Consider the following 8,257-nt stretch of genomic DNA (forward strand, 5'->3'; position numbering starts at 1 on the left):
TTTTAAAAATCATTAAAATTTGCTTTGTTTTTAAAAATGCCATACTACAAATGATGTTATTTGGTTTTAATGGTGTTTTGTGTTTAAGATAGAATAAATAGAGTTTGAAGAATGTGAAAATTAATTATCTATGTTCCTACATTTTATTTAACAAAATTGAGCCTAACTTGCTAGCTAGTACACACATCAAAAATAACTGACTAAGCCAAATACCGTGGCTCATGCCTGTAATCCCAAACTTTGGGAGACTGAGGCTTGAGAATTGCTTGAGGCCAGGAGTTCTAGACCAACCTGAGCAACAAAGCAAGCCCCTATCTGTCAAGAAAAAAATCTTTTTTTAAAATTAGGTGGGTGCGGTGGTGCACACCTGTAGTCCAGCTACTCAGAAAGCTGAGGTGGGAGGATCATGAGCCAGGGGAGTCAAGGCTGCAGTGAGCCATGATCATACCACTACATTCCAGCCTGTGCAACAGAGTGAGACCCTGTCTGAAAAAAAAAAAAAAAAAAGGTCAGGCACGGTAGCCCATGCCTGTAATCCCAGCACTTTGGGAGGCTGAGGCAAGCAGATCACAAGGTCAGGAGTTCGAGACCAGCCTGCCCAACATGGTGAAACCATGTTTAGTCTATACTAAAAATACAAAACTTAGCCAGGCATGGTAGCAGGCGCTTGTAATCCTAGCTACTCGGTAGGCTGAAGCAGGAGAATTGCTTGAACCCAGAAGGTGGAGGTTGCAGTGAGCCAAGAATGCACTACTGCACTCCAGTCTGGGCGACAGAGCAAGACTCCATCTCAAAAAACAAACAAACAAAAAACTTTCTATATTCAGATAAACTTGGACTCAAATCCTAGCTTATAAATTATTAGTCGTGTAACCTTGTAGAAGTAGCTTAACCTCTCTGTGCCTTAAACAACAGACATTAAAATGTCTACCTTATAAGGGTTATTGTGACAAGAGATATAAAAATAAGACTTTTAGCATAATGCTGATTCAAAGCACTTGCTAATTTTAAAAGCATGCTTTATTATCACATCTACATTGTTACTGTAGAAAAGTAAAATCTGGGTGCATTTGAGTAAAACATGAGGCCGGGCACACTGGCTTATGCCTGTAATCCTAGCACCTTGGGAGATCAAGGCAGGTGGATCGCTTGAGCTCAGGAGTTCAAGACCAGCCTGGGCAACATGGCGAAACCCCGTCTCTACCGAAAATACAAAAAATTAGCTGGACATGGTGGCATGCGCCTACAGTCCCAGCTACTTGGGGGGATTGATCATTTGAGCCCAGGAGGTTGAGGCTGCAGTGAGCCCTTTCTCAAAAACAATAAATAAAGCAAAACATGAAATTTCAGAAATTAAAAATATCTTATTTGTGCTCCCTGCCTCCACTAAATAAATGGCTAATAGATTTTTTTAAATATCAGATTTAAGGAATGACAATTTACCAGTCTACCATGATGTCCTATGTTTACTTACCAGGGGGTTCATATGCAGAAGTTCTGCCTTCTTTATCTTTTTAGAGGAACTTAGCTAGAAAAGCGTGACTCTCTGGCTGCACTTTACAATTCTCACTGCAGTCCTGTTTCTGTTTGCTTCCTAATCAAGTCCTTTAGTTGGAACACAGCTCAAAAGCAGCCTCACCCTCTTTCATCACAATCTCATATTTCTCTTCCTTCTCCTTCTTCATTGTTCCATTAAGTCATAAATGTCACTAACACCTACCCCCTGCCTTATCCCAGAAACCTGGGCATTATCCTTGTCTCTTTCCTCCCCCTGGTTTTACATCATTGTCATCACTAAATCATTACTTCGCCACTAAACCACCCCACTCCCAGTACCGATTTCTGTGGTAAGTTAAAGCCCTTTGAATTTCCAGTGACAGCAAACACAGCTCAAACTAGCACAGAAAAGAAGAGAATGGACTATGTCTACCTCCTGAATATTAACTGAGTCAGCTTCCTCTTTTTATCTTTACTGCTATCTCTGCTCAGAACCCTTTGAGTCCCTGTCATCTCCAGCCTGCATTGTGCCCTATGTCTCTCTTCACTCTCTACATTCCCTCTGGTTTCCTCTAAACCATAACCCACCCCTACCCCATATTCCCCTTTGCTCTTACGATAATGCCTAAGCTCCTTTCCAAATGTCTCAGAGGCCAGGCATAGTGGCTCACGCCTGTAATCCCAGCACTTTGGGAGGCCAAGGCAGGTGGATCATCTGAGGTCAGGAGTTTGAGACCAGCCTGGCCAACACAGTGAAACCCCATCTCTACTAAAAATACAAAAATTAGCTGGGCATGGTGTGCACACCTGTAGTCCCAGCTACTCAGGAGGCTGAGACAGGAGAATCACTTGAACCCGGGAGATGGAGGCTGCAGTGAGCTGAGATTGTGCCACTACACTCCAGCCTGGGCGACAGGGTGAGACTCTGTCTCAAAAACAAAACAAAAGAAAAACAAATGTTTCAGAAAGTTCCTGTATAATCTATCTCCTATCTCCCTATTCTCATCTTGAGTTATTCTCCCCCACTACACTAATTTCTATTTATGCTGGTTTGTTTTCTTTTTTAAGTATACAAGCTTTTTTCCTCCCACAGGGGTTTCGTATGTACCTGGAATCCTACACCTTGCCTCGCACCTTCTTTCACCTGGCAAATTTCCACTATCTTTCAGGTCTGAATTTAAATGCCATTTCCTCATGGAAGCCTCCTCTTATTATGCCACATAAGGGCAGGTCCTCGTTTTATATTGACTCATATCAACCTGCACTTTTTATTTGCATTATTATAACAATAATAATACTTATTTGTATTAAAATATTAATTTATTGAATACCTGCCCCAGTAGACACATAGTTCCTTGAGGGTATGGTCCTTGCTGATCCTGTTCTCTGCTCTATGCCCATCATCAACTCAATGCTCAAAAAATATTTGAGGGCCGGCCAACACATTTCTCATGCTCAAAAAATATTTGAGGGCTGGGCGCGGTGGCTCATGCCTGTAATCCCAGCACTTTGGGAGGTCAAGGCAGGCGATCACCTGAGGTCAGGAGTTTGAGACTAGTCTGGCTAACACGGCGAAACCCCGCCTCTACTAAAAATACAAAAATTAGGCCAGGCGCGGTGGCTCATGCCTATAATCCCAGCACTTTGGGAGGCTGAGGTGGGCGGATCATGAGGTCAGGTGATCGAGATCATCCTGGCTAACACAGTGAAACCCCATCTCTACTAAAAATATAAAAAAATTAGCCAGGCATGGTGGCATGTGCCTGTAATCCCAGCTACTCAGGAGGCTGAGGCAGGAGAATTGCTTGAACCCAGAAGGTGGAGGTTGCAGTAAGCTGAGATCACGCCACTGCACTCTGGCCTGGGCAACAGAGTGAGACTTGGTCTCAAAAAAAAAAAAAAAATTAGCTCATGATGGTTGGCACCTGTAATCCTCGCTACTCAGGAGGCCGAGGCGGGAGTATCGCTTGAACCAGGGAGGCAGAGGTTGCAGTGAGCCGAGATCGTGCTATTGCACTCCAGCCTGAGTGACAAGAACAAAACTCCGTCTCAAAAAAAAAAAAACTTTAAGGAATAAATAAATGAAGTTATTCATCTGCATCATGAATTGGGACCAATTCCTATTGGCAAAGCTTCACAATACCCTGTATTGATTTTGAGTGTTCTCAGAAACTACTTTTCCTGTAAATGTTGGTGCTGGACTATAATAACCCATCCTATAAAGTCTCAGCCAGGCTTGGTGGCTCACACCTGTAATCCCAGCACTGTGGGAGTGAAACTCCGTCTCTACTAAAAATACAAAAATTAGCCGGGCATGGTAGTGCACACCTGTAGTCCTAGCTACTTGGGAAGCTAAGGTGGGAGAATTGCTTGAACCAGGAAGTGGAGGTTGCAGTGAGCCGAGATCGCACCATTGCACTCCAGCTTGGGTAACAGAGCGAGACTCTGTCTTACATAAATAAATAAATAAATAAATAAATAAATAAAGTCTCATTCAGTGGAAGTATGTTGAGGCCAGGTGCACTCCAGCCTGGGCAACAGAGTGAGACGCTGTCTCAAATAAATAAATAAATAAAGTCTCAGTCAGTGAAAGTATATTGAGGCCAGGTGTGGTGCCTGATGCCTGTAATCCCAGCACTTTGGGAGGCTAGGCAGGAGGATCATGAGGCCAGGAGTTCAAGACCAGCCTGGGCAACACGGCAAGACCCCATATCAAAAAAAAAAACACACTTCAATTTGCTGGGAGTGATGGCGCATGCTTGTAGTCCTAGGTACTTGGGAGGCTGAGTCAGGAGGATCACTTGAACCCAGGAGGTCAAGGCTGTAATGAGCTGTAATTGTACCACTATACTCCAGCCTGGGTGAGAGAACAAGACCTTGTCCCGAAAAAAAAAAAAGAAAGAGAGAGAATGTATTGATTGAGTCAGTTTATTTACTTATTCATAAAATGACATGGTTAGGTCAGATGAGGTTAAAGTTCCTTTTTGTGTAAATGCTCTCTATTTCCATAATCTGTTTTTTATAGCTCTATACTAGATATTTGTGGGATTTTGGCTGCCTGGAAACCACCCCACTCCTGGTACCAATTTCTTTAGTCATTAAAACTCTTTAAATTGTAAGTGACAGCAAACACAACTCAAACAAGTACAGAGGAAAAAAAAGGTCTTGTGTAAGTGAAAAATCCGGAAATAGCTCTATATTCAAAGGCTCAAAAGATGCCAAGGGAAATGTATCATTTTAACAATGCTTTTTTCATTAATATTTTATTGAAAACCACACATCCTTCTAGGATTCCGGCCATAAAATTTTCATGTCATTTTAATAGAATCATTCCATCTTTGGAAAAATACCTTGTCTCCATGTTCATATGAAAAATGGTATTGCCAACCTGGGTCAAAATATCAAGAAAATTGTTCTCCTGGTGTTTAACTTAAGACAACTATAATATATCTTTTTCCCCTCATTGAAAACTGTCATTAACCAAATAAACCCCTCGTACCAGAAACAATTCAATAATCTAAAATGAATGAATGATTTGGGAGGGGGTGGTTCCCCCTCCCAAAGAGCACTTCAACAATTCCTCAGTTCCACAGTCCCCATAGACTCCTAGAGGTGACAGTCAAAATCATAAATGTTGATGTATCCACTATACTTATGTAGGCTCTATGTCATGTATATGCATATAGGCTGTAACTATAAAGAGACACCTGGGAACACCTATGCCTGTCTCATTACGGAGCACTTAGAGTTTATCAAAACAATAGCATTTCTTTTTTCAGGATTGCTATTCTGGGTCAAGTGACAATGCAAGTCTAAATATCATATTAGGAAATTGAATTCTTCTAAATTATTGTTATTAGAAAAGATTGCAAGCGGCAAGGCGCAGTGGCTCATGCCTGTATCCATCCCAGCACTCTGGGAGGCCAAAGTGTGTGTGAATCACCTGAAGTCAGGAGTTTAAGAACAGCCTGGCCAACATGGCAGAATGCCAGTCTCTACTAAAATTACAAAAAAAAAAAAAAAATAGCCAGAAGCCATGGCGGGCACCTGTAATCTCAGCTACTCGGGAGGCTGAGGCAGGAGAGTTGCTTTAACCCAGGAGGCGGAGGTTGCAGTGAGCCGAGATCACGCCACTGCACACCAGCCTGGGTGACAGAGCGAAACTCCATCTCAAAAAAAAAAAAAAAAGAAAAGAAAAGATTGCAAGCACACAGTTGAAAGAAAAGTAAAAGGACTGATACTAGCTTTTTGTTTGTTTGTTTGTTTTTTGTTTTTTGTTGTTTTTTTTTTGAGACGGAGTCTCAGTCTGTCACCCAAGCTGGAGTGCAGTGGTGTGATCTCGGCTCACTGCAAGCTCCGCCTCCTGGGTTCACGCCATTCTCCTGCCTCAGCCTCCCGAATAGCTGGGACTACAGGCACCTGCCACCGCGCCCGGCTAAGTTTTTTGTATTTTTAGTAGAGACGGGGTTTCACCATGTTAGCCAGGATGGTCTCGATCTCCTGACCTCGTGATCCGCCTGCCTCAGCCTCCCAAAGTGCTGGGATTACAGGCTTGAGCCACCGCGCCCGGCCGATAGTAGCTTTTAAAAAAAAGTTAAATGTTTAAAACATGATCACCGTTTATAACAGCTTCTCTGATGTTTATTGTTTGTATGTGTATGGAGGTTTTAAAACATAAAACCAATACGTGCTCAAATGAGAGGAAATTCAAATAAAGTCAATAACTAATTAAGAAAATAGTTGGTGTATTGTGTGTCAGAATTTAAGCTTCCTAAGGTTGCCATCTGCCTATTTAGAACCCACAATTTCTGGCACAGAATAGATGACCAGCATAGCATGCCCTGTCTTATTCCCTTAACATACATTATTTCCATGCATGCCAGCTCAAAATTCTGATTCCCAACCTGTGACTCTGCCCGAAGGCTCCCTTCTGCCACTGCAGCCTGCTCCACTTGCCTACAGGCAGGCTCAAAGTATTGGGAAATTAACACCTCTGGGAGTAGTAACAATCACTGACTGACAGGAGTTGGTAGATAAATACCTCAGCTCCTCATCTTCTCTGGAAGGGTAACTCTGGTCTGTTCCAGAATTGCATCCCAGAATTTCCCAGTGTGAAGAAGCTCAAATTGCCCACAGTAGTAACTTCTTTAATAATATATATTCTTTATTGGCTTTCTTGCCTTCCCCATCACACTTCCCCACTCCTACCAGTGTTTTCTTGGATTTGGCCCCCAAATAGACCACTTGAACTCAAATCTTTGTCTTGTCATTTGCAATTGGTAATTTTTGTTCATGTGAATAAAAAATGGAATTTTGGCCAGGTACAGATGGCTTACACCTGTAATCCCAGCACTTTGGGATGCCAAGGCAGGAGGATCACCTGAGGTCAGGAGTTTGAGACCAGCCTGGCCAACATGGTGAAACCCCCATCTCTACTAAAAACACAAAAAGTAGCTGAGCGTGGTGGCACGTGCCTGTAATCCCTGCTACTTGGGAGGCCGAGGCAGGAGAATTGCTTGAACCCGGAAGGCAGATGTTGCAGTGAGCCGAGATCCCGCCACTGTACTCCAGCCTGGACAACAGAGTGAAATTCAGTCTCCAAAAAAAAAAAAACTTAAATAATAATACCTATATTGTGTCTAAGTTTACTAACCGTAAGAATAATTATCCTCCTCCCCGCTCTACTCCTTCTTCACGCCTGTTTCTGTTTGTTGTTGTTGTTGTTGTTTTGTTTTTGAGACCAAGTCTCACTCTGTTGCCCAGGCTGGAGTGCAGTGGTGTGATCTTGGCTCACTGCAACCTCCACCTCCCGGGTTCAAGCGAGTCTCCTGCCTCAGCTTCCCAAGTAGCTGGGACTGCAGGCGTTAGCCACTATGCCCAGCTAATTTTTGTATTTTTAGTAGAGATGGGGTTTCACCATGTTGGCCAGGCTGGTCTTGAACTCCTGACCTCAGGTGATCTGCCCACCTCGGCCTCCCAAAGTGCTGGGACTACAGGCATGAGCTACTGCGCCTGGCCCTTCATCTCTGTTTCTATTTTTATTTTTATTTATTTATTTTTTTGAGATGGAGCTTTGGCTGTGCTGCCCAGGCTGGAGTGCAATGGCATGATCTCAGCTCACTGCAACCTCCGTCTCCTGGGTTCAAGTGATTCTCCTGCCTCAGCCTCCCGAGTAGCTGGGATTACATGTGCTTGCCACTATGCCTGGCTTGTTTTTGTATTTTTAGAAGAGACAGGGTTTCATCATGTTGGCCAGGCTGGTCTCGAACTCCTGACCTCAAGTGATCCATCCGCCTCAGCCTTCCAAAGTGCTGGGATTACAGGCATGAACCACTGTGCCCGGCCAATCTCTGTTTCTATTTTGGAAAGTCTGAATCAACTCTGCACAAAGTATTTAGAATTTAGCATACTTATATATTCTCTTATTTTTCTCTCATCATTGGATTTTACTAGCTATTATGATGTTACATATTCAAGGTTTATAACATTTCTCCTCCAGTTTGTAGCATGGCTATTACTTTAATTTTATTACGAATGATAACATAGTTGGGTGATTTATTTTTAACTCCAAAAATCCCCCAATGCTTTTATTATCCCTATTTCCCCTTTTAAGGTATGTACTTTAAATGCACTGTATTCTAGTTTTTTGTTTTTGATTTCTGACTTGTGTTTAGGGAGTCAGTATTTTTGTACAACTCTTTTAAGATATAATTGAAATAGAATAAAGTACATATATTGCTTTTTTTTTTTTTTTTTGAGA

Source organism: Pan paniscus, chromosome 2, assembly GCF_029289425.2.
Source record: "Pan paniscus chromosome 2, NHGRI_mPanPan1-v2.0_pri, whole genome shotgun sequence".
Classification (NCBI taxonomy): domain Eukaryota; kingdom Metazoa; phylum Chordata; class Mammalia; order Primates; family Hominidae; genus Pan; species Pan paniscus.